The sequence below is a fragment of the Oxyura jamaicensis genome, chromosome 1 (genome assembly GCF_011077185.1).
Source record: "Oxyura jamaicensis isolate SHBP4307 breed ruddy duck chromosome 1, BPBGC_Ojam_1.0, whole genome shotgun sequence".
In the NCBI taxonomy this organism is placed as follows: domain Eukaryota; kingdom Metazoa; phylum Chordata; class Aves; order Anseriformes; family Anatidae; genus Oxyura; species Oxyura jamaicensis.
The window spans coordinates 86001174-86028893 of NC_048893.1; the positions used below are offsets into that span (position 1 = coordinate 86001174).

The window sequence follows — 27720 nt, forward strand, 5'->3', positions numbered from 1 at the left end:
TCTGTGAGCTTTAAAAAGCAGAGGAGATATCTGTAGTATTACATTGCGTTTTATTCATTAAAAAGATGTTTGAAATACATTATTCTGTTTAGTTCAGCAAGCATTCACCAGTTAAGTGATGAGTTATGGCCTTTTTATGGGACCAAAGCACAACAGGAGAAAGTATTCTATTTTCCTTTTCCAGTTTTTGCATTCTGACCTGACATTTATGTATATTGCATAAAGCAAATGCTGAGCACTGCAGCTTCAATGACTTGGGAACTGACAAATATTTTTTGTCATTTTTACTTTCTTATTGTCGTTTTCTAAGACGTTAAACATACTGTGCTGTGCAGCTCTTTCCAGATAGCATAGAAAGTCTACGATGGAGAGGTTAGAGAAGGCTACACCGTAACTGTTTCTGTATGTCCGTCTTTTCAATATAAAAATAATGCGTACCTGAGTATAACAGAAATGGTCGTGTCTGCTTGATTGTATCTTTAGAAGGCTAATAATCTAAGCTATGAATGATATGATGAACCAAGCATACAACAAAAACTTCCTTTAAATTACTCAAGTCTTTGATTCAAGAGTCACTTTAGTTGGAATGAGTCAGTCTTCCTCTTGCTGGCACTGGGAAATCTAAGAAGAAAAGCAAAAGAATTCCTCCAGCATAACAATACCATCCATTGTAATTCAGTGCCAGCCGGAGATACCAGGAAGCAAGAAGCTAGGCCAAATCAGCACTTATTTGTTAATTCCAGGAATGTTTCAAATATTTGAGGGCAGTTTCCGGACAGAGTGATGATGGCGGAGGGTTCTGGCATTACAGTTTGTCGGGGCATGATGGATCTTGTCTTTGGACCTGTTCACATTCAGGCACTCATTTCATTGCACTTTTGTGCAATGTGATTGTCCTTCACACTGTTCCAGCAGGAGTGGCAAAAATCTGAATGGACAAATAAAGCAAACAGCCCTTCATCAGAGCCCCATCTGAAGGCCAAGCTCATTTTTCCTTTCTGTCTTCCTGAAACTTAATTTTACATCAGACCCAGAGGTCAAAATTCAGGTATTGCCGTTCCGGTATGCTCATCTAGCAAGTATGTATTGCAGCTACTATATTTTTAGGTCATTTTTAGGTATAGAGGGAATTCGTCTTTATCATTCCTTATTCTCTTGTTGTCCTAGTGCTTCTTCATTGTATTTGCGTTACAGATTCATCAGGTCTTTTGCAAGTACCTCCACTCACTGTGCAGACAACTATTTTTTCAAGTGGTCCTCTGCCTTCATTACATCTGCTTAACTCACAGTTATTCTGCCATGCCAGGCCTAGTACTCATTTCCTTGATCTCTTTTCTACATTTTTCTCCCGTTCTCACAATTCGAGTAAGTCTCTGACCCCTTGAATTGAATGCAGACATAACCAAGTGAAATTCTATGGCTTATATTACTTAGGAGGTAAAACCATGCTACTTGGACAGACTGTTGGAGCTGTAAATCTTTTAGTTTGTTCATTTTGATTCTGTGGATATTTCCTTCTGACCTCTTAGTTGCATCCAGACTTTTTCGGGAGCAATGTGATAAGCAAAAAAGATGCATACAGAGCAGTGAGTTTCCAATCTTGATAGCAAAAATTCACACAGATTTTTTTTTTTCTTTAAATAAATTAGATGAAATTGCAAGGAAACCTGTAAATTTCAAGGACAAAAACATGGCTGAAAAAAAAAACACGTTAATTTCTATTTTACAGATTATTGTTCTGCAGTCACAGTGTTTGAGCATGTCTCAAAAGTTCATTAGGCAATGCAGCTAGTATCTGTCACGAATTTACGGTCTTGTTTGGCTTTTGCTTTTCCTCATCCTGCTTCTGCTTTTCCTTATCCAGCAATGTGATATGGCACCCAGCGTACCAGGTTTTCCATGCTGTTTTGTTAGAGTCACCATGCCTTTTCCAAATCTGTTTCTAGGCTATTAACTGCTTCTGATCTGTCCTGTTTACTCACTTATCTAATTTTTTTTTTCCCCCTAATTCAGTGAATGTAGGTCTAGCATGCTTGCTGGAGACACAGGTCTGAATTTCTTTAAAGCAACCTTTCTGCTGTGATATAAGCAATATTCTCTTGTTCTCTTTTAGGCATTCCAGGTTTTAGATTTAGTCTCATAGTTTTTTAAACCTGGATGAGCAATGTTTATTGTAACCTACTTCTCCGCTGAGAAAATAGTTTCTTGCTTTTTTTTTTTTTTTTCTCTGAAGCCTGATGGAATTTGCACCTTGTTCCACAAGGTGGTCAATAATGACTGTTTCCCAGTTACCAGCCTGGTCTTGTCTTCTCCACTTCTCCCATTTCAACCATCAAGTGTAAAAAGAAGGTTAAGATTAAATGTTACCCAGCAACAGTCTGCATTGCCAAGCAAGATAACAGAGGAAAACACGGCTCCCTTCAAGTTCACAAAATTACTTGAGTTTGGAATAATGCAAGACTGCCGAGTTCAATCCCAAGAAGAAGGCTCTTCAGCAAGTTCAGGTTGGCCATAGAGCGAGCCAGAAATGGTTACAGTGAATCCATTCTGACACAGAAAAAGAAAAAAAGAAAATTAAAACTGAGAACAGCTATAGTTTCAGATTTTGGGAGTGGTGGGGAAACAATGGATATTCATTAGTAGAGTGTTGGCCCAGTAAAATGTAGGGATTCATTCTGAATTTATACGGAGGTCAGTCTGGGCTGGCTTTCTTGTTTCTTAATGTATTAACTGAGCGTGTAAGAAAGAAAAAACACACAACAAGCAGCATTTGCTTTCTGCAAACCTGCAGTGCACCAGCTGTGAGAGGGTATGCATTCCTGGGGACAAGCAGTTTTTATACTCTTTTCTGACAAACACTGTGTAGTTACATGTTCAATCAGTAAATGTATGTGTTTTTAATATATATATATATACACATGCACATATATATCATTTAAGTAAATAACTGCGGAAAGGAGGAGAAATAGTTATAAAAATAAGCATTCTGAACAACAAACAAGCTTAGTGTACAGCTAAAGGAAACTTGGAAGAAACAGGCCTTCATGAAGGAATAACATTGTTGAAACCATATGTTTTCCATGTACCGGGGAGACTGTTTTAATAGTTTACAAATGCATATAACCACAGAAAGACTAAAATTAGTCAGTGCTTTAAAGGGCTAAAGATTGACACAAGTCATTCCAGTCAGTAAAGCACTTCTTTTCATCCAGATCCAGTGAATAAACTTATGTGACTGAGCTGAAGGGAGGTGCTGGGGGGTGGGGGGGGGACAACATGGTGTGTCTCTGGCTGCGGGGGGCGGATGGTGTGTCTCCAGCTGCTGCACAGAGTTGTCCAAAACTTTGCACAGCTAATCTGCAGTATCCAGGAGAAGCCTTTTCTTCAGGCATTGTGCCTGGTGGGAAGGATGGTGGGCTAGACCACAAGTAACCTGAGTTCTGTCCCTGCTCTGCCACTGGTATGCTGAAAGATCTTGAAGAAGGCATTCTCCTCCTCCTTGTGCTAGTTGTGCCATCATAAATGATCAAATCCCTCAGTAGTCTAGACTGCTTTGGGAACAGCTGATGAGAGGTGGCGGCTAGGAGTTGTATTTTGCCAGCCTTTTCTCCCAAAGTTTGTTTGAACTTAATAGCCTAAAGCAAAACTCAGGTGAGTCTCTATAGCCTCCAGGGTTTGTGCTGCAGCTGTACAAAACCTTCAGTACTGCACGGTTTCATTTTAACTGCTCCAGGGTTACTCTGAGCTGGGCCCACCTTCATTAAAGGGGTTTGTAAATCTCAGCAAATCCTTCATCATCTGATGTGAATTAGGAACTGGCAGTGAAATCAAGATCTTCTGTTGAGCTGAAAAGGCTTTATCAGTCTGTGTAGCCCTGTCTCCATGAAAGCTTAGCTGTCTTTCGGAGCTTCGCTTTGCTGCATGTCCTGTTCAGTCTTCTGTTCATCCCTACATGAGCTTCATCCCAGATGGCTTCATCCTTAATCAGTTCTGGGCTGTGTATGACAGCTGAGGCATGCACAGTGATGCCACCCTGTTCTGTGATATCGCAGGCTGAATGTGAGCTGGGTTCCTTCATCCAGGATCCCTTGTTCCCAAATGCAAAGTAGGGGTGCTCTTCCAGCCCGCCTGGACATCTTTCTCATCATGACAGCTATTTGCATTGTGGTTTGAGCTACTTACAGAGAAGTTGCCTTCTATACAGTCCTTGGTAGGAGCAAGCTTAAGAAAAAGTGATTTATCCAGAAGAAGGGAGGAAAGTGGTTTTGGTCCTCAATAGTTAGGCCTGACACCTTACCAGAAATTTGGACCAGATCCTTTCCCCCCTCCCCCCCCTTTTTTTTTCCATGATGAAAACGCACTAATGCAAACAAACCTGCAAAGAGAAAAAAATGACTAGACCCTCTGCGTTACAGAAATCCTCTCCAGGTCTTTTACTTTAAAACACGGTCCAAGTGTACCTAAGAAAAAGTCTGTCATTGTATTATTTCCTTTAATGAAGTATTCCATTCAATGTCTGTCAAAAACAGTCACATGGTAAACATTGAACAGGAATTTGAAATGTTAAAGGAATAAAACTCTTCAGGGAATAAATTATTTTTACAAGTGGCCAATATAAAATAATACAGTACAAGTCTCTTAAAGTAGTAATTGATAAAGGAATAAAACTGCAAAAAGAGTATATTTTTCATTCTCTGAAGCAAACTGTGCAATAGCACTCAGCAGTATTTAATCTCCAGGGGCCTCCAGAACAGGCACAAAAGTGCACGTAACTTAAAATCGACTGGAGGGATCTTCCACGAGCTCTGTGCTACCCGCTGCCAGCTGTCGACAGCCACATTACAGCAGCAGGCCCTCTCACTCAGCACCACCACAGTTTGCCATTCCCAGTCTTTTTTTTTTTCTTTTTTCTTTTTTTTTTTTTTTTTTAATTTGGATATTAGATAATTCCCAAGGCATCCCTGTGAAGTGGAAAAGCATGATTCTTCCAGCCTGCCATATGGGGAAGCCGAGATACGGAGAGGATAAAGCCTAGATTGAGGTTGGCCTGTTTGTTCTGACATGTAATATGGTTGTGCAGGGCCTCCATCCTTCCACAGCATTTTAACAACGTTTGAAAACTGTGGTTTCCCTGCGTACTACGAAACAGGATTGCCTTTGAGTTACAGCTGTATTGTAACTGGGTCCTTCAGCTTCCTACGGGGCGTACCCAAGTCTCCGTATGGAAGCAAAGTATCACATTCATCTCAGTGGCTGCCTAATTAAAGAACTCTTTCAACATATTGTAGGGCTCTGTGAGTGGGCTTCAAAGGCTGACCTTACACAGGCAAAAGGAGAGCATCCCAAGGGGAATAAAATTATCCTGCTACGTGGCTAGAGTGCGATTCTCATTTACCGGTCTGTCCCAGAAACTTTTTAGACTTTCATTGAGGAAGAGATTTTTTTCATTAGGTAGATATATTCAGAGAGATTCTGGCATGAAAAGAGCAGAAAAAAAAAAAAAGTGGGGATTTGGGAGAAGGCATATAAATGACATTTCATATATGCTTGTTATAACTTGGTGGGCCTTGAGAGACCAAGTGATGTCAGTTCATGCAGGCTTAATCCAGTGATGTCCTCTCCCTGAGTTCTCATCCTGTTTTTCCATCCACTGTTCAGACAATCTGCCCTGCAGCACTTGTTTGTTCTTCTTGAGATTGGTCACACTGAAGCAGTTGTATGGAATTAGTTGTTTGTTTTTTTATTTTTATTTTTTACTGTATGTCAGCTCATTTTTGGTTTGGTGGTGCTTTTTTTTTTTTTTTTTTTTTTTTTTCTTTTGCCCCCTATTTCTTTCCCCCAGCCAAAAGCTCATTCTCCATGAGTTTAAGCAGAAATAAAACCAAGAGCTTTCATCTGAATAGTCTCAAACTTGGGTATATTTTAAAACTGAGTTCTTTTTAATATAAAGTTTCCAAACTTACCTTCTGCAGCATTTCTGGTTTTGGTATTCCCTAAAAAAAATTAATAATAATAATAAATATATATATATGGGAATAACTATGAGGGGTTTTTCTTTTTTCTTTTTTAATTCCTGCATGGCTTACTTTGCTTAGTTATAAAGAAGATGCAAGAAACTTTGACTGGGTAAAAATAATAGAAGGTAAAGGTGCTTTTGGAAATCAGTAGATTTTGTGACAATCTACATCATGGAGTATACTCCTTGCATCATGGCGTATGCTCTCCTAGCCTGTTCATTGTAAACAGACTGCATTAATTTCAAGAATAGTGGCATACTCTTATCAACAATATGGAGATTGCTTCCTTTTATAATCCACGTTATCAGTTACAACTTTCTCTCACTGATTATTTTAGGATTGAAATTGTTACACTTTGTTGGAGACCTGGGGATATGAAATTCAAAATAAAAAAAAAACCTTCAGTTTTTCTTTTTTTTTTTAATGGTGGTTTTGATCATATAGAAATAAGGAAAGAAGAATGAGACTGAATTACAGTATTTCTAACATACCCAATAATATATTTTGTTTCTGCCTCATTTCAAAATGACCCAAATGAATGTTGTTTAAATTTGGCTTATTTTGTAGATACCCTAGGGAGCCTGGTAATAAATCAAATGCCAAACAAGTTAGTTCAGTAGTTTCAAAGTGGTCCGTACGCATAACATATGTAGACTGAATATCACTTGTGCCTGTACCTCACTATTTTTCTCTGTTGAGATCTCTCCATTCTCATGGAAACCAACCACTGATTGACAGTAATGCTGTGAACTTCCATTTATTAGCTAATGCGTTTTCACTGACTTTTCATGAAAATAGGAGCAGAGTGGAGCATTATGGAATATTCATGGAACAAAATTCCAGAGAAAGAGGTCTTAGGGTCAGGAGGAGGGAGGGAATGGGAAACAGATGCCAGATTGCCTGTAGAGAGTCCAAGCATGTGTTTTTGTTTGTAGCAATGATGCACATGCCTTTTGCGGGTGCAATTATTGCTTCTGCCTTTGAAAGTTTCACCATAAATCTGTTTCTCAATCTCCCTTCATTTTTGACCCAAATTAACCTCTTCTCCGTACAGTTCTGTTACTTAATCCCATTTTCTCTTGGGAATATCTGTACATGACCATGCTGTAGGTGTTCTCTCCTGAATTTCTGAAATCGCCCTGAATTCGAATCCATTTCTGGACAGATTCAGTTAATTAAATATTTATATTTTTTCATAATCTGCATGCACTGGATTTTATGTTTCACTGAGTCACTGCAGTGAACAACACCACATGAGTGAAAAAAAGACATTCGCCCTTTATTTTTGGTCTCTGCCTAGCATCCAGCTTTACGCGAAGGCATATGATGTGCAAGTAGCTGAAAACTGGGACTTAGAGTATTTGAATATCCATTTAACATATCGTGACACCTTCCTTTTAATCTATCAAACACTTAAAAATCTGATTTCTCTTGTTCTAGCAATAGCTTGTCTTCTTTGAGTGACACCTTGGGTCTAATGAAGCTGACTGCAGGTGACTCACAGATAACTGCAACAGATGTGGGGTGAAAGCTTTTAGCAGCCGTGCACCTCCAAGTGGGAATTCCCAGCCCGTCATACCTGTGACATTGACACTCTTCTATTTTCCCACATCAGAGTCAGGCTTTAGCACGGACCTGACAGGTTCAAAGTCACATAAGCTATGCCTTGTCTTGGAGTGTTTTAGAGAGGAGGGAGTTAAGTGCATTAGCATTCATTAGTTCTGTTTAGGAAATGGACAAAGAAATGTAACTTAATATTCTTGTACTCTAGGGAGCTTTGAGCCTCCTATGAGTTTTCTAACTTGGGTTTAATCAGTAGGCTGGGATGCTTGCAAAAGTGTTTCAGCTTGCTGCCAGGTGGTTAAATTCAGCTGCTAGTCACACTGTATCTAACTGAATAGAAAATGCACTAGTTCTAAATGGAGTGGAAGTTGCCACGAAGAGCTATGTATCAGAATATAGAGCCACATCATACTGTATACAAAATCAGGCACTTCTGTGCTCTCTCCTTCTGAAAAGAGAAGTTCTTCAGTAGCTCAGGAGCTTGTTTTTGAGAGAACTAGCATATTGCCTATGGTTTTCTCTGCGTGATCGAGGTGAGTCTCCTGTAGTACGTCCTGCAATGTGCAGGAGTGACGCTTGGAGAGTAAGAGCTGTGGAATATCCTACGAATGTGAGCCCTGCGGTACAGGTTAAGTCAGGGAGGGTCAGATGGATTGGCAGAGTTTCACGGTTTCTAATGTGCTGCCCACAGTGGTTTGAAGTAACTGCAGCCTGTATCAGATCTGTCAAAGCTGAGCCTTCAGCCCACGTGGTGCAACCAACCAAATGGGGTCGCTCACGCGGGATAGCTGTCGTGTATGGATGCTAGTTGTACTAAGGGCACTGTGAGCTTAGTGATTTCCAGCCAATATCTCTCTGCAATGCTATTTGTCAAGAAAGCCGTTCTTTTGAGCTAGAGGTGTGTATCTGGGCCCTCCGAATGGAAGCAATTTAAATGCATATATATGTATTTTTATTTATTTTATTTTATATGGGGCGAAGTTGCCTGAGGCCTGTTTATTAGTTAATAACCCCCTCCAGGTTACCATCTTTAATCTTGTAATGAAATTGAGTTAATAAATCCAAGATATTATTAAATAAAGTAAGTATTTAATATTACTTGTCCTCTTTGAATCCAAGTTGCAATACAACAGAATTTCATTTTATAAATAACACCTTTCGTGCTAGCACCACAGGGCATGATTCAAAAGAATCTAAATAGAACATGAATGCTGTAATCAAATGCAGACCCCAGGAAGGCAGATTAAAAAGGCATGTTGCTGGTTAGCGCAGCAGACAGGGTAAGTATAGCGGGTCACAGCAGAAAAGCTAGTTACAAAAACAAGGGCACAATCAAATGAAAATTGTTTGCTTGCCCACTCCAAACCATGACTGACTGCTTCTGTGTCCATGACCTATTTTTTTTAATAAAGGAATATTTAGAGAGGCTGTTACATTTTAATTGCTTTATACTAAACAAGAAAACAACAAAAATCTCAACCCCGTGTTTGCATCTGGAGGACACTAGTAGATTATCTATTTATAGATAGGGATGCTACATCTGGAGAAGACTTTTCCACTAGGTTTATCTCATCTTTCTCTGTTTATCTCTCGTCTGCTCTATCTCTCTTTGCATCCACTGCCAAAGCTTGTGTATCTCCTCCTACACAGAGGAACATACAAGCAGAGGGGAGAGCTGATGGGAAGTGCCATGACGCTTACCTTGCAGAGATCCTTCAAGTGTTCACTTCGGAGGACAGGGTTGACAGGAGCGAAGGAGACTTGTCTCTAAATCCTTGGAAACCCAGGAGTCCAGAGATAGCCGTGCCATGGTACGACTTCACTTGTAGTGCTGCCCAGCCTGCCGCATGTGCCTGGCTGTTGCCTGTGTCATCTTGCTGTCTTTTCTCCTCGAGGGGGGTTACGAAGGTGGAGCAGGGGTTAATGGAGCAAAAAGCAGAATTAACCTCCGCGTGTTTATCAGCAGCTGCTCCCGAGGTCTAGTCTCAGTGTTTAGCTGTATGGAGAAATGAGGGGAGAAGAGAAAAGTCATGTCTCCAAGCCTCTGGTGGGTTTCTTCCCCCTTTCTTTGCAGAGGTGTGGGAGAGCATCAGCCCCTTGGAGGCTTGTCCTCTCTAGGGCTATATAAGGCAGGCAGAGAAACCCTCAGGTTGTACCGTTGTTCTTAAAAGGATTCTGGTCAGCTCTGTGTGTGAGTAGAACTGCATCCAAACACATTCAGTGTTCAAGAGCTAACAGCCAAGTCAGGAGGGAGAAATAAAACCATGATTATTTTCTTCATATATACGTGTGTGTGTGTCTGTACACATACACATCTATATCTGTCAGAGTAACACTGTTGCGAATATTAGGAATTACTACCTAGATAAAGCATGTGTTTTAGGTGTCACCTAATTAAAGCTTTTAAATTACATGAAATTTAAATTATTTGAAGTCGGGTCCCAAGAAGGAATGTCAGTACTGTTACTGTGCTGAACTACAGAAATGGTGAAAACATTTCTGTAGGCAGTCTGATACTTTTATTGAACAGGTAGGATCAAACCAGCCAAATGCAAAATAATGAATTGCAAAAACTGGTCTGTAAACACTCTTACAGAAAGAAAAAATGAAATCTTCTGGAGTGCTCTGCTGTACTCAAGGTAAATGAAATATTTAGTGATGGCAGCGGCAAAAAAAAAAAAAAAAAAAAAGAAATATGAGATCTTGCATCCCAAGTTATTAGTGACCTGTTAAAAGACAGGCTGAAAAGTGCCTTTACCAAATTAAAACTTTGGAAAAGGGCACAAATGGGAAATGTCAAAATAAAAAATCAGAGGAAAATGATTGTCCTCCTGGCTCTTATTATTTTGCAGTTCTGAGGCAGCGGCCACTGTTAACGATAGTGAAACAAGAGCGGCGCAATTCAGAGTCTCTCCTGAAGTCTGTAATGGAAATAGTCTGTGCTGACAGGCAGACAGTTGGAATTTGCTGAGATTTTGATCACAATTGCGTGATCTGTTTGCTGCATGTGTGTTTTATTTATTTATTTATTTATTTTGTTTAGTCTTAATTTTTAGAAACCTCATAGGCTTCTTTTTTTTAATGGAAGATTTCATTTGGTTCTCTGCTCTGATTTTATAGTTCAGGCATCCCTAATGCTTAATGATACTAAATAATCAGAATGCCAGAGTGCTTAATTTAATGTCTGCTATTGATCTCTGGACTGTTTAGCAAATGACTTATTAAACACAGAGGGCCATATACTGCCTTCACTTTCATCTATGTAAATCCCTTAAAGGCAGCTTAAGTTATTGGCAACCTAAGGTCAGTTTATCAGCCTGCTAATCGTGGTTCCTGCTTAGAAATGGGGAAAGTTTTACTGGGCATGGTCAGGAATTATTTTTTCAAATTCTGCTCCATTATACTCTGTGCACTGCTGCTCTCTGGGCACCCCTCAGTAATATGGTTTCACTTGAAAGTGCTTAAAATTTTCTTAATTATCTTAAATATTCCTGGTAATGCTAGTAAACATAGAGGTAGTGAGAGGTGAACGATGAGCCGACCCAATACATGACCAAAACAGTTCTCGTGAGATTAGATCAGCTGGTGGCTGCTCAAACAGAGCAGAAGCCTTCTGGGGCTTCTCCCTTTGTGGAGAATGGAGTCAGCTATGAGGCTGCCTTGAAGCGCTTCACAGGGATGTCGGGAAGTGGACACATGCCTGTCCGTGGATCCCTGTGATCTGAACACGTGCTATGGGCTAGTAAAGCCCTTGCCAAGCTTCTTGAGGATTTTTACTGAAATATCCGAGAACAGGTAACAAGCTGCAGTTATCAGGCTGCTAAACTGACCTTGGGTTTTGGTCGGTCATTTTACTGTGAATAGTGTTGGGCAGAAAGAATGTTTGGACTCAGATTACACGTTTTTAATTGTTTGGTTTTAGCATGTAAGAGCCAGATGGTCACATTTACAATTTACCAGTCGGTCTGGTATAATCGAGTCGAGTTCCTTCCTTCTCACAGCTCCTCAGGTGTTGTATGGGTGATGTCACTTTGATTTTTCTGTCTTTAGAAATCTCTTGAAAATTCTTTTGTTTTATGAAGATCACCTTGGTATTGTAGATCTAGAAATGCTTTAACAGTAGCTTGCCCAAAAGATGTGAGCCTGAACGAGCTGTGATTTATTATGAATTTTGCATTAAATACTCTCAAGTTTTTCTTTCAACTGTACTTCAGTCTTAAGCATATCTCTGCCTTATCTGACTGAGTTCGTAGACTGATTGTTGCTAACAAAAATCAATGACAGCATTGCTTCGCCAGCACACACAGATGTAAAGCTAATTAGGTTAAAAAACATGTTTTCATTTGTGTCTTGTGCATACAACAGTCCTCAGGTATTCAAAAGACAAGGGAGTTGGTTTTTTTTTGAGATTTGGGACGTTGAGATCTGGGAGAGGTACAGATGAGCACTAAGCATTGCAGCTCTGACTCAAATGGAGGAGTCCCCTAGAAACAAAGTGAAAACTGGGACTGCCAAGACATTTTCAGCATCTCATGATCTTTTAGTCTTTTGTCCCCCCTTCTCCTTTGAAGTGACTCCTCTCCTGCTGTACTCTGCTGTTCTAGTCGTGACCCAAAACACAGCATTGCCAAGCATCTCGGCTCTCATCAGCAATCCGTGATCTTCTAATGCTGTACATGCCAGGCAGATTTAATAAGCTCCCTAATAATGACTTGTAGCATACTGGTTTCTCATAGACTCAGGCCATCCCCCCATTCTAGGTCTCCAAATATGCTTGATAAATTATTTGAATTACGCTTTCTGTTGCCATCTGTGGTTCCTCATAAAGAGACTGCTATTTGCCGTGCATTGTGCCAAATCACGCAATAGTTTTTGCAAAGCTAGGGATTGTACTGAAATCACCAAATTCGTGTCACTTGTGACCTGCAGTGCAATCCTATGTGAGCTTTATGTAGGTGTCAGTTCCAGCCTTGTGAGATGAGAGCGAAGGCAGAAGGTCTCCAGCCCGTAACCTCAAAAGGAGGTGTGGAAGAAGAGAAGTTCATGTATGCATTAAAAAAAAAAAATGCTTATCTATAATGTTTTTATAATTATGCATCATAAAATGCATAAAGAGTTGATATTATATATATAAATAGACAAGGACACGGATATATGTGCACACACATGTATACCGTGACCTTCTCCTCCTTCCCCTTGCCTTGAACTTCCTCCCCGAATCTGTCCGAATGGCGAGGCGATGAGCAGTTCTGAAGAAATTTAGCACTGCTTGAAACCTTGGAACAGTGACATCTGTTGAATTTGGACAGTTTTGTTTGCCTACTGGGAAATCGCATGAACTTCCCAATACTTTTTTATTATTATTATTCCTAAAGTTTGCGTTGCCCTCCCTCCCTCCCTCCTCCCCAGTAAGGGAGGGCAGCTTCGGGAGACATGGCTGCTTTCTTGCCTTCTGGTGCGGTGTAAAGTTTTCCGTCGAGAGACAATAATGTACATTCCTCTGGCAGGACGGGATGGATTTTTTTGTTTCTCTTGCTGTTGTTTATTTATAAGACATTTCCTCTTGCTTAGTGGAAGTTTGATCATAAGAGGCTCCAGTGATTTTCCTTCCCACCTCTCCCCTCCCTAATTTCTCTGCCTCGGCACTCGCTCTGGAACACAGTGAACTCAAAAAGCCCATCGGCGCGGGGCGCGCTTAGCAGCCAAACCTTGCCACTCTCCAGAGACTGTGAGGTGATTCTCCTTCGTCACCGCTTGGACCAGGAACCACAGCCCTGGTGAGTGGTGAGCTCCCAGAATTTGATGTGTCAAGGCTTCTATTCTCGGTGCCGCCGAGGCAAAGCAGGAAATAAAGGGTTTTTTGTTGTTGTTGTGGTGTTTTGTTTTGTTGGTTGGGTTTTGTTTTGGTTTTTGCTTTGCCTTTTTTTTTTTTTTTTTTTTTTTCTTTTAAAAACAAGATCGGCAGCGACCACAGAGGGATACGGAGCTGGGAGCAGCCGAGGGACGGGAGCTCCGGGCAGGGGGAGGCTGCGCCCGGTGTCCCCGCCGCCACCAGCGGGGGTCGGGGTCGGCAGCGGCTCCCGAGGTGCGGGGGCTTGGGGATGGGAGCCGGGGGAGGGGGGGGAACCGGGGGGGGGACACATGGGGAACGACGCCGACCAGAGAGGGCCGGGCGAGCTGGGAAAAGGGAGGGCATGGGAGAGGGGGGAAAAAAGCGTTAATCCTCCGCTTGGAGTTTCTGTCTGGCAAGTTTTCATGCCTCTGTGTTCTGAGCATTTACATTATGCTCTGAATACCTGATTGCCCAGCCAAGCAGAAAAGAAACTCTACAGTGGATGCATAGTAAAAGAAAATGCTTCTGCGGAAGCCACCTCTGGGAATAAGAAGAACTGGTTGGTTTATAGGCTGCTGGTCCATTTGAGGGGGAGGGAAGGGTTGCATTTATTTTATTTTATTTTATTAACTCTCTCGATTCCCTTCTTTTCCCTTTGTATGGGGAACTGGCAGACAGGAAAAAAATGTTTTTTGGAAAACTTCACCTACAAAACTTTGTCTACTAAAGAATTAAGTATCTCAACCAACGTCGAGGCACTTGTGCAGTTATTTCCAGCTGATGGATAGGGAAGCTGAGGCACAGAAAGTGAAGTGATTTGGTCAAGGCCGCATGGGAAAGCCAGTGAAAAAAAAAAAAAAAAAAAAAAAAAAAAAAGCAATAGGATGTGCGTGTCTGGTTCCAGGCCCAGATTACTCAGGGTCTCCTTTTGTCCTCTCCTGCCCAGCTAAATGTATCACTTCTGTAAATCTTTCATTGCTACAGTGCTAAAGAAGGCCAGGGCAGCGCGTGGGTTGTTCCATTCATGTTTTATCATCTCACATGTTATCTGAGTTGAAGAAATGAATCATTTCTTGACTAATCCTTTCTACTGTTAACAAAGTAGGCATATAAGAAACACAGAGTAGCAGTCAAAATATTTGTATTTTGAGGTGTTATCCTGTTCTTTGAAACATGTTGTCCCTGGCAAAAGAACAAAATGTTTAATGGCACCAATGTATCTCACATGTGGGATTAATTAGAAGGTGTTCTTCTCCACGTAGTCTTGCTTTTGACTTGGATTCATTCACTAGGTGTATCAACAAACACACGTATCTGACCCCCAAGGAGATACCCCCTCTCCAAACACTGCTGTTCACCTGTGACATGCAGAGGAAGTCAAGTCAGCTTTTCCCTGGTTTCATGGCCAGTGCCAATTGTTAAGGACAGCATACAAAGCCCGGCTTTGACCAGTCTTTCACTGGAGTTAGCGGAGGTTTTGCCATTGACTTCGGAATCGACCTCAGTGTCAGATGAAACCCAGGCCACGTTAAAGTACTTGCTATTTCTTATAACCAGTAAGTAAAGCCATGCAAGACTTGGTGGTTTTACTGCTTGGCAGTTTTTGCAAATATTTCCTTTGGTCGTGAGCCATGTGGGGTTCTCAGTCCTTCTTAGTGTTTCAGTTTCAGCCTAACATTTAACTAAGCCCAAAAACTGTAGATGGAGCATAGACAAAACCTTTGAGTTTCCTCTGGGGTTACATTAGAATCACAGAGAACTGTGAACTCCTTTTTTTTTTTTTTTTTTTTTTTTTTTTTTTTCCATCTACAGACCCATAAGTTGACTGTAGATTTCCTTCAGCACCGAGCAGCGAGGGTTAGCGATTTCTCTTGGTGCACTGCGACTGTGGAACCTCTCCCTGAACCTAAACTAAATAGCTACTTCTTAACAAAACCCACAATTAGGCCGGCCAATTCCCTCAATAAAGAGTCATGCACACACAGAATAATCTTTACGTACATCGAAGCCCTAATCCAAATGGTTCCTGCTTTTGACTAAATGGATGTTAAGATCCAAAGTTGGCATTTGCATCACCTTTTTACAGTGTACTCAAAGAAGCTGACAGATCAGAACATCCCAAACTTTCAGGCAGTTCACATCACAGGCAGAAATATAATGGATTTTTTCTTTTCTCTAAATGGGCTATACTGAACGCCCACACACACTTTTGGGTCTGATCTTTGAAGCTTATCTCTGATTTACTTTCTCCCTCCAGGCAGTGTAAGTCTGAAAGACATAAGTACTTCTGAAATGGAAAGTTCTCAAAGCACAGCACTAAATGTCTGAAACTTCAAACTTCTGCCTATGTAACACTTGTTCTCTGGATATACGGTAGTCAAGGGCTGTCACTCTGGTGACTTCCACCAAGAAGGCAAAACAATGTTTTATTTCTTTTTTAAGAGTCTCTGTGTTGTTCTAAACCTCTTGGTGTTTAAATTATTTAATTAATGTATTCTGCAAGTCTCTGCGGAGGTAAGGGAACTTGTCTTCACTGGTATTTATGTACAACAGTGTGGAGAAAATCAGCAGCCTTTCTTATTATGGTATAAGCTGCTTATTGACTCTAGTCCAAGGTTGTAATGGTTTGTCTATGGTCTAAAATCATTAGGGTGAAAATCTGCAATTTCAAATCATATTTTAACTGTCTGTGTTAATGCTCTGGGACAGTAAGATGATAAACTGTCTCATTAGTAGTAACTTCTTTGTTTACCATGTAATAATTTTCCATAGTTGCTTTGGAAAATCAAAATGAGTATTCCTTTACAGATGCCCTGTTTGCCTCTCCTGGCAGCCCTTTTAGTTACCCTTCCAACTGCTAATCTCAAAGTGCTGTCCAAGTCCTGCTGAGTTAAACCTCCCCGCGTTACCCCTAGGTAAGGTGGGGAAGGTATCATCTCCTGCCTGACACAGTCAAAGAGCAAATGGGAGTCTTTCATTTGCGTTCAGACCAGCACACCGATTGTGTTTGATGTGATGTGTTTGTTCGGTTGAGTGCATCAGGCAAGAACAAAGCAGAGAAAAGGTTGTGATGATAAAGATGCACAGTTTCATAGGTACTGGAACAAGAACTTAAGCCATACTGATAATTGGGTTTTATAGTAAAAGCAACTGCTTCATTTTGAGTATCTTGCCCCTTTTAAGGTATTCCAAATGTGTTTGATTTTTCTTCTTCTTCTTCTTCTTCTTCTTCTTCTTCTTCTTCTTCTTCTTCTTCTTTTTCTTCTTCTTCTTCTTCTTCTTCTTCTTCTTCTTTTTTCCCAGAGGTCAAACAATGACTTATTTCCTAGGGCCACAAAATTGAAACAGCACTATTTTCACTTTCTGTAAGCTGGAAAAGAAAGTGAAACTTGATTTGAAGTCAAGTAAGAGGGAAAGTTATGCAAGTAAAAGGGATTTGGGGGGATGGAGCTAGATGATCTTTAAGCTCTCTTCCGACTCAAACTATTCTGTGATTTGCAAGTTACCTAGGGAAGGTGGCCACTGACCACTGATGATCAGCTCCAAAGCTGTGTTGTTACATGGAACATTAGAACAGTTAACTCATCATCATAGCTGAAGGTTAAAGGAATAACAAGGTGTATGAGTTGTAAAATGAAGGCTTTTCTTACCGACCTGGGTAGGGAAAAGAGGTATAGATGAACAGTGTCATAAGAGCAAAGGGAAATGGAATAGTATCTGGCAGACATGAATCTTATCTCCATCACTCTGTAGCCTTTACCTCTATCTATATCTTACTTGCCCATCTGTAATGTGGAAATATTATTTTCTGACCTTATGGGGCTTCTTTGAGGGAAGGGAAAACTTCTTCCCATTTAGCGATGCTCAGACATGCTTTAAAACCCTTTAAATCCAGTGCATGGATGCCCCTGGTGCTGCATTGTTTGTTTTTCCCTCTGTTCATGTTTCAAGTTCCTAGAATAGACGCAAGTTCCAGAGCTAGCATGGGTTTGTGCTGCTGGCAAAACAAAGCAGGTGCAAATTACGGTGGGAATGAAATAGCTAGTGCTTTGAGGCGGTGGAGTGCCCAGTTCACCTCAGGGTATGTGTCTGAGTTCACAAAACATGGCTATCATGCACACCCTGATTCATTAGATGTGTTATCCGGCAAACAAGAAGCCTAATCATATTTTAGTGGGAACATTCTTATGATAAACTCTGCTTTAGTGAAACTCCATATATAGTGCAATTTCTCCCGGCCGCGTATATTACACGGTGAAGAAAAGCTACCCTGCTGCGTATCAGAAGGCTGTAATTTCATTTAGGGGGTCTATTGACATCGTAAACTGCGAGAGCAGAGCTCAAGTGGCTATTTAAGTCATAGGAACTTCAGACTGAAATTACTGCCTGGCAGTAATTGCCCCTCCCCGGCGGGCATGCGGGCCCCTATGTACGTACTTAATGTTTTCATCCGTGTGCCTATAAATAATACATCTCTTCCACGGCCCCTGAAGAGAGCGATTCCAAAATACGGGCGTTATCTACCCCCCTGCGCTGCAGGATGCAGCCCAGACAGCGTCCTCTGGAGCCGCCAGGGAAGGAGCAAGCGTCCCAGGCCGAGGCGGTGGCACTCGGTGGTGGGACATGATGCCCAGTGCTCCGGAGCTGTGCCTCTGCCGGCCCCAGAGGCAGCCACATGCCGCGAGCAGCAAGAGGTGAATGCACCTGTGCTGGCTGGTGAGGCTGTTTGTTGCCATCAAAGTTGACACGTCTGACCTTTCCCACTTGTACGTTGTAGATATCCAGCCTGGCACATGCGAAGATAGATGTGCCGTGCCACCTGTGAGCCGCAGGGCTACAGCACATCTCCTGTTTACACCGTGCCTCCCTCAAACCCCTGCGCACAGCCCCGGGGCTGGCGTGCCACTGGAGAGGCAGCAGTGGTGGGGAGATGACTCGGTGCTGCCCTGAATCTGTGCATTTGGGGAGCAGATCCAAACCTGCCAGCAGCAGTGCCCAATACACCTGAGCAAGAATTTCCTTTTTGATTTTTCTTGCACAGAGCAGCAGCCACATGGACAGAAGTTCACGTATTTCACCCGCTTGGGTTTGTTTCAAGAAAAGAGTGAAGTCAGAAAGCATTTGCGTTTTATCAGGAAAGCGAGGTTAACCATTCATTATAGCTTGTCAAGAAACCTCAAATGTGTGCCAGGCACAGGCAGACTTTCAGTAGGGCTCTGGACAAGAATCATTAGCATCATGTGCCTTATATACCAACTTAGGCATTTTAATTTGTATATCTAAAAACTGAAGCGTATCAAGTCCATGTAAATTTTCATGTTTGGTTCCCTTTTTTTCCTCTTTTTTTTTTTTTTTTTTTTCCAGGTGGTGGGAAGGAAGTATTTTTTGTACTCTGTGTGTCTGAGACCTTGGGGTGCAAGAGAGGTGTTAAATTGCTACTGGGAACAGAATGAGTATTTATTTTCTCTGAACCAGTCTGTCCAGTCTTACGTTGCACTTACCAGAATAATTGTTCAGCATGTTAAATTATAAAAAAAAAAGCACTCGGTTGTAACATTCATATTTCCATTCTTCATCAAGAATGCTTTATTTTGGTTTTGGAGCTATTTTTTTCCAGAAAATCAATTAAACCACTTCCTCTCCCTCCTAAATGCCACTGTCCTGTGAATCCTATGACAGTGGTATGGCTTACAACGACACAGCAGTGTTGAAAGTAAATAAACAAGGTTTACATCGTTATTAGACATGGCAGTGGTAGGACAGACTTTTCTGGTGTGAAGGGAGGCTGTTCACGCTTGCATTTCATCTGAGTTTGAGCAATAAACTGCAGTTCTTAGTTTGGCTAGACCCTTATCCTAGAGAACATGCATTAAATATTCTTCAGGAGCCTGTGAGAGCAGCTTACGTGCATGCACACAGTGTAAATGGGAGAGGTAAATCTTGAACTCTGTGCTGCTGACTACAGGGACCATGGATGCAGATATCAATAGGGTCTGTGCTTTTTCTGACTCTTTCAAAAAGAACTAGCCAGGTCTTTTTTTTGTGCCATTCCTTACCCACCTTCCTCTCTCTACTTTATTGACTTCTGAACCTTGTTATGACTGATGTTTTTATGCTGGCTGTGTACATACTGCAAGTGGGAAAAAAATGAAGTCCACAAACTGTGGATAACAGCAGATCCCACAATACAGTGTAATCAAAATAGGATGCTGGATGCCAAGACTTAAGAGTTCTCATGGTCCTTATCTCTGTATGGAATAACTGGAAGTGGTTACAGTTTCCTTCGGTTAGTATAACTGAATGTATTGAGGGCAGCATATCTTTAGTGAGATATTGACTGCCTGATGGCATGTGTCCTAATTTCAGGACGTGATGTCCTGGCATGAAGATAGGGTAGCCTTTTGTCCCACTGAATCCTGAGTGTCTGAAATCTAAAGCTGTGTTACTGTATTGGTGTCTGTCCAACAAAGATGTGTGTTCTACTTGTAGCATGTGGAAAAATGAATAAAATATCTAAAGTTAAAAAACAATTCATAAACACCATATGCACATACATACTGCAAGCACAACTTCTCTTTGAAAATATTACAATGGGACACCCTTCCAGATTCTGGTTGCAAAAGACTGCAACTTAATTTCTTCTACAGGTTTTTAGTCAAGAAATACTGCTACAGAGTCTGTTTGCTTTCAAATCAGCAAAAGTATAATAGAATAGAGTGTTCTCTAAAATGAAATATCAATCTGTCTGTCTAATGTTTAGGAAGATATCAACCCTACGAACTGGTAGGTGCCAAAAACTAATTCGTGCCTGGGGATACTGAGGCAGAGATCGGTGAGGTGACTAATCTAACACCATGCCTTGATGGAGTATCACTGACTCCAAGTCCCCTGCCCTAGATGCGTTGGTTAACTTGCCAGAAGAGTTGGTGTAGCCTGGGTGTGAATGCAGCAGTGGAGGGCTCTGCAGGTCTCATGTCATGGTGAGGAAGCTCACTTCTTTGGAGCATGAGTCTCTTAGACCCTGTGTGAGAAAAAAGACTCTGCCTGGCACCAAACTTCTTGTGCCACGTAGCTTCTGGGGGTGGTGTCATTGTTTCTGCTGAATCCATGGCTCACCAAAAAGCTCGAAGAGTGGCTTGAGTGCTCCTTTGGTCCCACCTCTGTCCACTACAGCAGTAACATCATTTGTTTTGCTGGCACAGCGCTGCAGTTTCTTTGTAAAGCTATAGAGAAGCCGTGGCACCGGGTTAGAAATGAGATGGATGGCACCGTTACAGCAAGGAAAGAAGCGAGACTATCTGACATACTCGTTTTTCCCAACCCTGAAATCTGCATCTGGGTTTAATATTAGATAGGATCACTGAGGATAATTGTGGTTGGCAATTTTTACTTTTTAATGACTTAAAATGACCTGTGATGTATTAGGCTCAGCAGTGACACTCTGGAGCATGACTTCGTTGTGAGACTTCTTGCTTCCCCAAGAATGAGCGGTGCAAACAGTGCCACTTCATCCACATTGGTGCTTTCAACATGCGAGACCCTGTGGTGTAGGGAATGCTACAGCTGTTTTTACTCGAGAAATATTAGTAGTCTGTTTGATATTATATCAGTGGGACTTGCTGCTCCATAAAATTGACTGCTCTGTAGAGCAAAGACACAAGTACAAGGGCACGCTGAGTCACTGGCTGTATGTGGATGTGTTTTCGCATACTTTTGTGAGGAAAGATGTATACTTGACAGGAGGAAGGCTAATTCTTCTCTGTCAGTCAGTGGAAGGCAGAAGGTTTAGTGAGAAGAGATCAGATGGGCTTGAATGAATTTTGTAATTCTGAACGTATCTAGGAAATAGAGCTGAATGATGTATAGAGAACTCCTCTGTCACTGTGGAAAATTAGAGATTTGAACAAGATGAGTTTAATACTGAAATGAAATGAGAAGAAGTTTATGATTAATAGGGTCTGGCAGAGACAGAATACTTGTATATAATTTTGGAGGGTTAGCAAATGATCCATGGGCAGATGTGAATCTGAGGGTTTAGGGGAAAGGGATAGCCCCACAAAGAATACCATCAGACTTGGCTGTTTCTAGTGAAAGTTCCAAAAGTTTTATGTAACAAGAGTAAAAAGAAAGGGTTAATCACCAATTCCAGAAATCCCAGCAGCTTTAAAAATATTTTAAAAGATAGGAAAGATAAATTAGGAGTATTTGCTGAGCATAAAAAAGGCTTTTGTTTCATCTTATCATTAGTCCTGCATCTGAAGTTTCTTCTGGGGAAGGCCTTTTTCCTCTAGATACTGAATCTACCCAACTGAGCAATACTGGACATGGAGGCCAGCTTCTTTCTGCCCCCCTGCAATGATCAGCTTGCCATCCCGAAGCATCAATTTGTTACATTAACTCATAAATGGCAAAATATGCAGGCAGATTAAATTTGCTTTATCTTACATGGCTACAGATGTAGCTCATTATCATTAAAATTACTCATTGGTCTGTGAGGAAAACATAAAGAAAATTATTTTGGAGAAGCTAACAGAAAAGGATAAGATTCACAGCTCACTTGTTTTTATTCTAGGTAAATAATTAGCTATTTTATTATATTCTAAGTAACTTTACAAACTTTGATTGTATTCCCCTCCAGGACATGCTGAGATTCTGTATATTTTGCCTTGCATAATTCCGTTTTGAAATTTTCCTTCAGAGCAAGAATTCCTTCTCCTTTGAACACCTTTAAATTTTTCCTAGTGCAGAAGAAAAGCCAGGATTTTGTGCCGATGTTTTCTGACGTAAGATTATCCATGTAAAGTCAGCAAACACAGAGTAATTGCTTCTAATGCAGAATTTTCAATAAGCAAGTTTTATTAGAAATGAACTGCAACTCTTATCTTTGTATGCCTCTCTCCAGAGTCCCATCCTAGTGCACTTCCCTTTAGGTGGCACTCCCACATTAACCTGTGTACAACCCGAACAGCTGTTTGTGACCTGTCATTTGTGTCTTGAAATACGATGGAGAGACTTAGAAATTATATTAATTGTGGTGTCCACATCCTCTCTTCATTAAAAGTTGAAAATTGCTGTTCAAATATTTCATAATCAAAAATTAATCCCAGTCTACCTGCTCCAAATCATCTATTACGTCCTCTGGGAATGAATCCCAAATCCCTGTTACAATTTGGATGTTCTCTCCTCTGGGTATTGATTACAAATTCTGGTTATTGTTCACATACTTTGTCATAGGGGGAATTAATCTCAAGTTCCTGTCTACTGTTCTGGGACTGAAAGCTATCTATAATTAAGATTTTTCTATTAAATGGATATTGACGATGAGCTTTTCTGTCTACATTTCTGGGTTATCTTCTGGCAAGAAAACTCAGTCATGGCTCATGGAAAGATTATTAATGCTGAGTATTTGGACCACTGATTTTCAGGCTACTGAGTTCAGGCATTTTGCAGGAGTCCATGGCATAGGTGGAGTGTTCTCTAATGTTGACATTTGATAAGAAGATGTAACAATTTTCACAGGGACTCAGCAAAGTGGAGCAAATAGGATGGCTGAATAAAACCAGAAGTGTTGCGTCAGAAATGTAGAGGAGTATGTGAGCATGTGTTTAGCAATCCTGAAGCGCCCTACAATTGCAAACCAGTTTCCACATGAAATCAAAATGATCTTAGTTATGTGGAAAGGAGGAATAATTTCTTCTCTTTTTCAGTGGTGAATAGAATGAGAATGAACATACTGTGGTGAGAGATAGCAGTATAAAACCACTAGAGAGACTGTGTATTTTTGATGTGTGAATCCGTGTTCTGTCTGATTAGTTTCAGCAACTTTGTCTATAAAAACAACTGCTGTATTTTTACATAGGTGTAGTCTTTTTTATTTTTTTTATTTTTATTTTTATTGTATAACTATGCAGAGAATAAAAGTATTCAGTGCCATAGCTCTGTATATCCCTGTTTCTCTAAGGGAGGAAAATCAGATTAAAAAAGCTCTGAATTTAGGAAATATTGGAATCTGGACCTACACTTTCTTGTTTCAGACCCACTGCCACTGCTAATAGACATGGTGTTTCCAGTGGCAACAGTTGGCTCATGCATTCTTTCACACTTCAGAAGAGATCCCAGTTTCCTTTTTTTTCTTCTTCTTTAGCAGTGGGCAGCCCTGCAACCTTTTGATCATGCCGACTTTGTACATTACATGACTGAACTCAGCTATGCCAAACATCCTTTTAGAAAGTTGACATTTATGCCATTTGAAAAAAGAGAGGGAGAGAGAAGGAGAAAGGTAGGAGAATGAATCCTGACTGCTTTCTCCTGCCCTTTTGATTAGGAGAGCAGTAAGTCAGCAGAAGAGGTGGGACTTTAAAGAAGCAGGGATGCATGCAAGCTAGTTGTGGTCTATGATGTGTGCACACGCATAGAGGAGAGAAAAGAAAAGGATGGAAGTTAGACAATAGTAATCAGAAATTATTACAAAGAATTAATTAATTGTTCAAAAGCGTAAGGAGACAATCAAAGAGACGAGATGAGATCAAGGAGATGGTCTTTGATACTACCCTAGACTACATGAAGGAATCTGAACTCAAGAATTTCCAAGGTCCCTTTCATACCTAATAACTTTGATTCTGTAACACCTTTTATCCTATTACTTCCCTTGCAATTGATATTTTGTGTGCGTTTATTATTTATTTTATTTTGCATAACTATTAGTACTTACAGTTCTTCCAAATTTTTTCCCACCTTTGTTATCCCGGTCTTGCAGATAGCGCAGAATTTATGGAAATAAAATGGCTGTTGTAACATGCATAGCGTAGAGAGAAAACGGGGACAAGACTTGTGCCTGTTTTTGTTGTTGTTGTTGTTGTTGTACTAGTATTTGCAAAGGAAGACAGGGAGAGAAGCATCTTGCATATCTTCAGGGAAGTAACAAGACTTTGTTGCATCTACTGCAGTCCCTTCACTTAATTAAAATGCCAAAGCCTCCTTGAAAATGTGTCCATCCCTGCAGTAAGTTAGAAATTTGCCCCACTTGCTCCCTTTCCAACATGCTCACTTAGAATTTTATGTTTTAAAAGTGTTAGTGTCATTTTCCCATTCCTCCAGAAAGAGACAGATCTCCCAGTCAAGTTTGTGACTGGCAGCCATGTGAAGTCCCCAGGGAGCCAGCATAGCCCTCCTGGCTGGTGGTGAGAGCTTGTGTTGGGCTGGAGCACGAAGGAGGAGGTGTGCTGTGGAGGGAATGCAGGGCCAGGGTGGGAAGTTGTCCCCAGGTCTCACCTGGGAAGGCTTTGGCCACGCACCGTCCTCTAAGTCACCTCCCAACACTTTGGAAAGTATGTCTAGGGGCAGGTGGGGCAGGCAGTGTGCTGGGATCCTCCAGCACGAGGCAAGCACATTCAGTCAGATGCCTCTGGAGTTATCTTTGGACCCCAAGGGGCGTCGCCATGTCCGTATTGCAGAGAGCCTGGCCTTTGTGAGGGGCGGCTTCGTAGCTAGGGCCCTTCTGTGGAGGGCGAATACTGAGAGGTTTTGCATCTTCTTCAGTACAACCAGTGCTGGCCGTTGTTGAAGAGGACTGAGAGAACCACTGGGTTAGTGTTTAATAGTAGTTCTCGGTTACTTTTTAACAAAGAGAGAGAGGAAGAGAGGCGAATGGAAAAGGAGTGTGTGAGGAGACAGGGAAGGCCAGAAGGGGCAGTAATGTTAGGCTTTTTAAAAACCCTCCAGAAAAAGTACTGTTTAAAAGTAAGCTTTCAATGATGTGTAAAATACTTCCCTGTGTGAAAATCTATATTGATTTTTTTCTTTGTTTGTACAGAGATTGTTCTCAGAATAGAAAGACTTTGACATTTTGCCTTCTCATATACTTAATCAGTCATTTGTGTCATCTACTCTTACATGCGTGTGTGCTCTGCCTTCCCCCTGGCTGATCTGCAAAGGATGGCTGCTTGCTCCTTCCTCCACGTCGTTTGTAGAGCTACGGGTACGGGATAACAGTGCTGGAGAGCCTGCTGGCAGTCACGGGATGTGTGGTGATAGGGAAGGCCTGCTTTAGGTGGTGGCAAGAGTGGGTGACGCAAATGGCTGGCTGTTGTAGTCCATGTTGCAGTTGATTACCGCAAGCGCCAACCTGAAGGAGCGTGTTGGCTTTCGAAACCCAAAGCATTTTTAGTCGTCAGAAGCCGGAGCTTAAATTTGGAGTCCTTATATTTGTTTCCAGTTTCCCTAACAGTCAGAAAATTAACTCTTTTTATTTATTTATTTTTATTATTTTTATTTTTGCTTTGGCAAAGGTAGTCCCAAATAACCCGTGTGACAAGGTGATGTGAAAACAAGCTCCTCTTGAACACTGCTTGTGCTAGTCCCTGTTCTCACATACAGTGAGATTTTATGGCTGCTGTGGTCAGCAAAGCCTTGTGTGGCCAGATAGAGAGGATACTTAGGAGAATTTTTTTTCAGTGAAGAATGTTGACTTTTCTGCAGCAAAAATGTAAGTGGAAAACCACAGGGTCTCGCCGTGCTGCTGAAGCTGAGGGATGCTTTGCTGCATGCATGCAGCCTACTTCACCAAGCCAGCCCCGCATACCAAGGCCGTGTTGGGTACAGTTCCTGCTCCTGAATCTGGTAATCCCACACCAGATCACGCTACCCTTCACAGAGGGCAGCTGGGTCTTGTGGGAATCAAAGCCCGTGCCCCAGGAAACAACCAAGCAAGTGGCATGTGGAGCCCTGCTTCCCAGTGGCTGTGTGCAGAGGGGCTTGCTGAAGCTGCATTTTTAACGGTTGGCTATAAATGGCCCATTTTTACCTTTGCATACATCATCTACATGATCCCTTCACTTCCTTCCTCTTTAAGTGCTGTCTTATGCATAGATTTGTCATTTACGCTCCAACCACATTTTGCATTATTACATTTTAATGATATTTGAAGTTTTCATACATATTTGAGTTCACTGATATAAATGAAAAAAGATAAATAATCAGCATACTTAGTTTATCTGATGACATAATGATGTTCTATCGTAACTGCCTATTTCTTGGATAAGATCAAACACAATATCAAGTACTAAGAGAGGGTCCAAGTGCAGCTGTCTATCTGAATGACTCTGAAGTCAGAGTCCTTCAAAGGCAACATCTGAACTTTGCAGTTTGGCCCCATTTGTACCTCAAATAAGATCCATTTAACCAATTTTACCCCTTAAACTGTGTAGCCCATGGGTTTGGTTAAAACGAAAATAAGATCTGCCCCTCTCTTTTTTTCTTTTTCCCCCTGGGAATGATCATCTCTCATTTTTGCTTTTTTTGAGGATGCTCTGCGTGATCTCGTGGGTCTACCTTCCTTGACCCTGCATCTACTGCTGGCTTACGATCTGTTACAATCTGTTAGGAATCTTGAGGCTTGAGGGCAGAATTTTGTGTAGGGATAAAAGATGCTTTCATGTTGGTGCTGTGGGATATTTTTTTTTTTGTTTAATTCTTTCTCTCATTCTCCATTTCATGAAAATTCATTAATCTGTGACATTTAAAGACTCTGTCTGAGAGGTGTCTGGAGCAGCGGCCGGCTGCATACATCAATAGTTTCTCAGAGTCTGGCACTCTGTCAATATTTGGGGGCCTCAGTAACAGCACTTAAATGCACTGCCTGCCAGCCGTCACGCTCTTAGCATGTCTGTAAGAGTCTGAATGAGCGGATATTAGCACGTCAAGTCCTTTCACAACTGGCAACACTTTAGAGACAAACTGCTTGGTAGGTATCTCTCCTCTTCCCTCCCCTCCTGTTTTCTGGCATGTCTTCTTTGTTTATCTGATGTGATTTATGTATTTACACACAAATATGCATCCTGCGAGGAGGCATTATAAATCCTGAAGCTGGAGGTGGTATTATGGCATAATCTATATAACAATGGAAATGGGCTGAAGCTGGATTTGGACCCAGAACCAGATTAAGCTTGGGTTGACTCCTGGGCCAGTTGAGTCAGGAGCGGAGTTTTGTTTGGATTTCATGGTGCCAAAATCTTTAGAGTTTAGTTCCAAATAATGAGAATCTTGGACAAAAATTTTACAGGAAGTGCTACTGTGGCAATATTTCAACCAGCTCCAAACCAGAAGTGGAAAACAAGCCATTTCAAGACTTGGGTTGTATTCAAATCAAAGCTGTTAGAGCAGGTTCAGAATCCAGACCTTCTGTTCCTTTTTTAATCCTATCCCACTGCATAAATTGGATTCACAGCTGAATATTACTCTAGAATACCCATGAAACCTCCCTATTTAGTGGAAAAAAAAAAAATCAGGGAAGTAAAATACAACTCCTTC

At 41.3% G+C, this 27720-nt stretch overlaps 1 protein-coding gene across 25 annotated transcripts in view; it reads left to right on the forward strand.

Moving 5' to 3' along the window:
• The window catches only part of ZBTB20 (zinc finger and BTB domain containing 20), a 458760-nt gene that overhangs the window by 254737 nt on the left and 176303 nt on the right, over positions 1–27720 (forward strand). The window contains exon 1 of one of the 25 annotated variants that reach the window (XM_035314857.1): positions 13084–13357. The exons of 23 other annotated variants lie outside the window; for them this stretch is intronic. The gene's annotated coding sequence lies outside the window, so the exon portion shown is untranslated. Of the gene's footprint in view, positions 1–13083; positions 13358–13564; positions 13666–27720 lie in introns of those variants that run through there. One more of the 25 variants, XM_035314858.1, reaches the window with a different exon arrangement.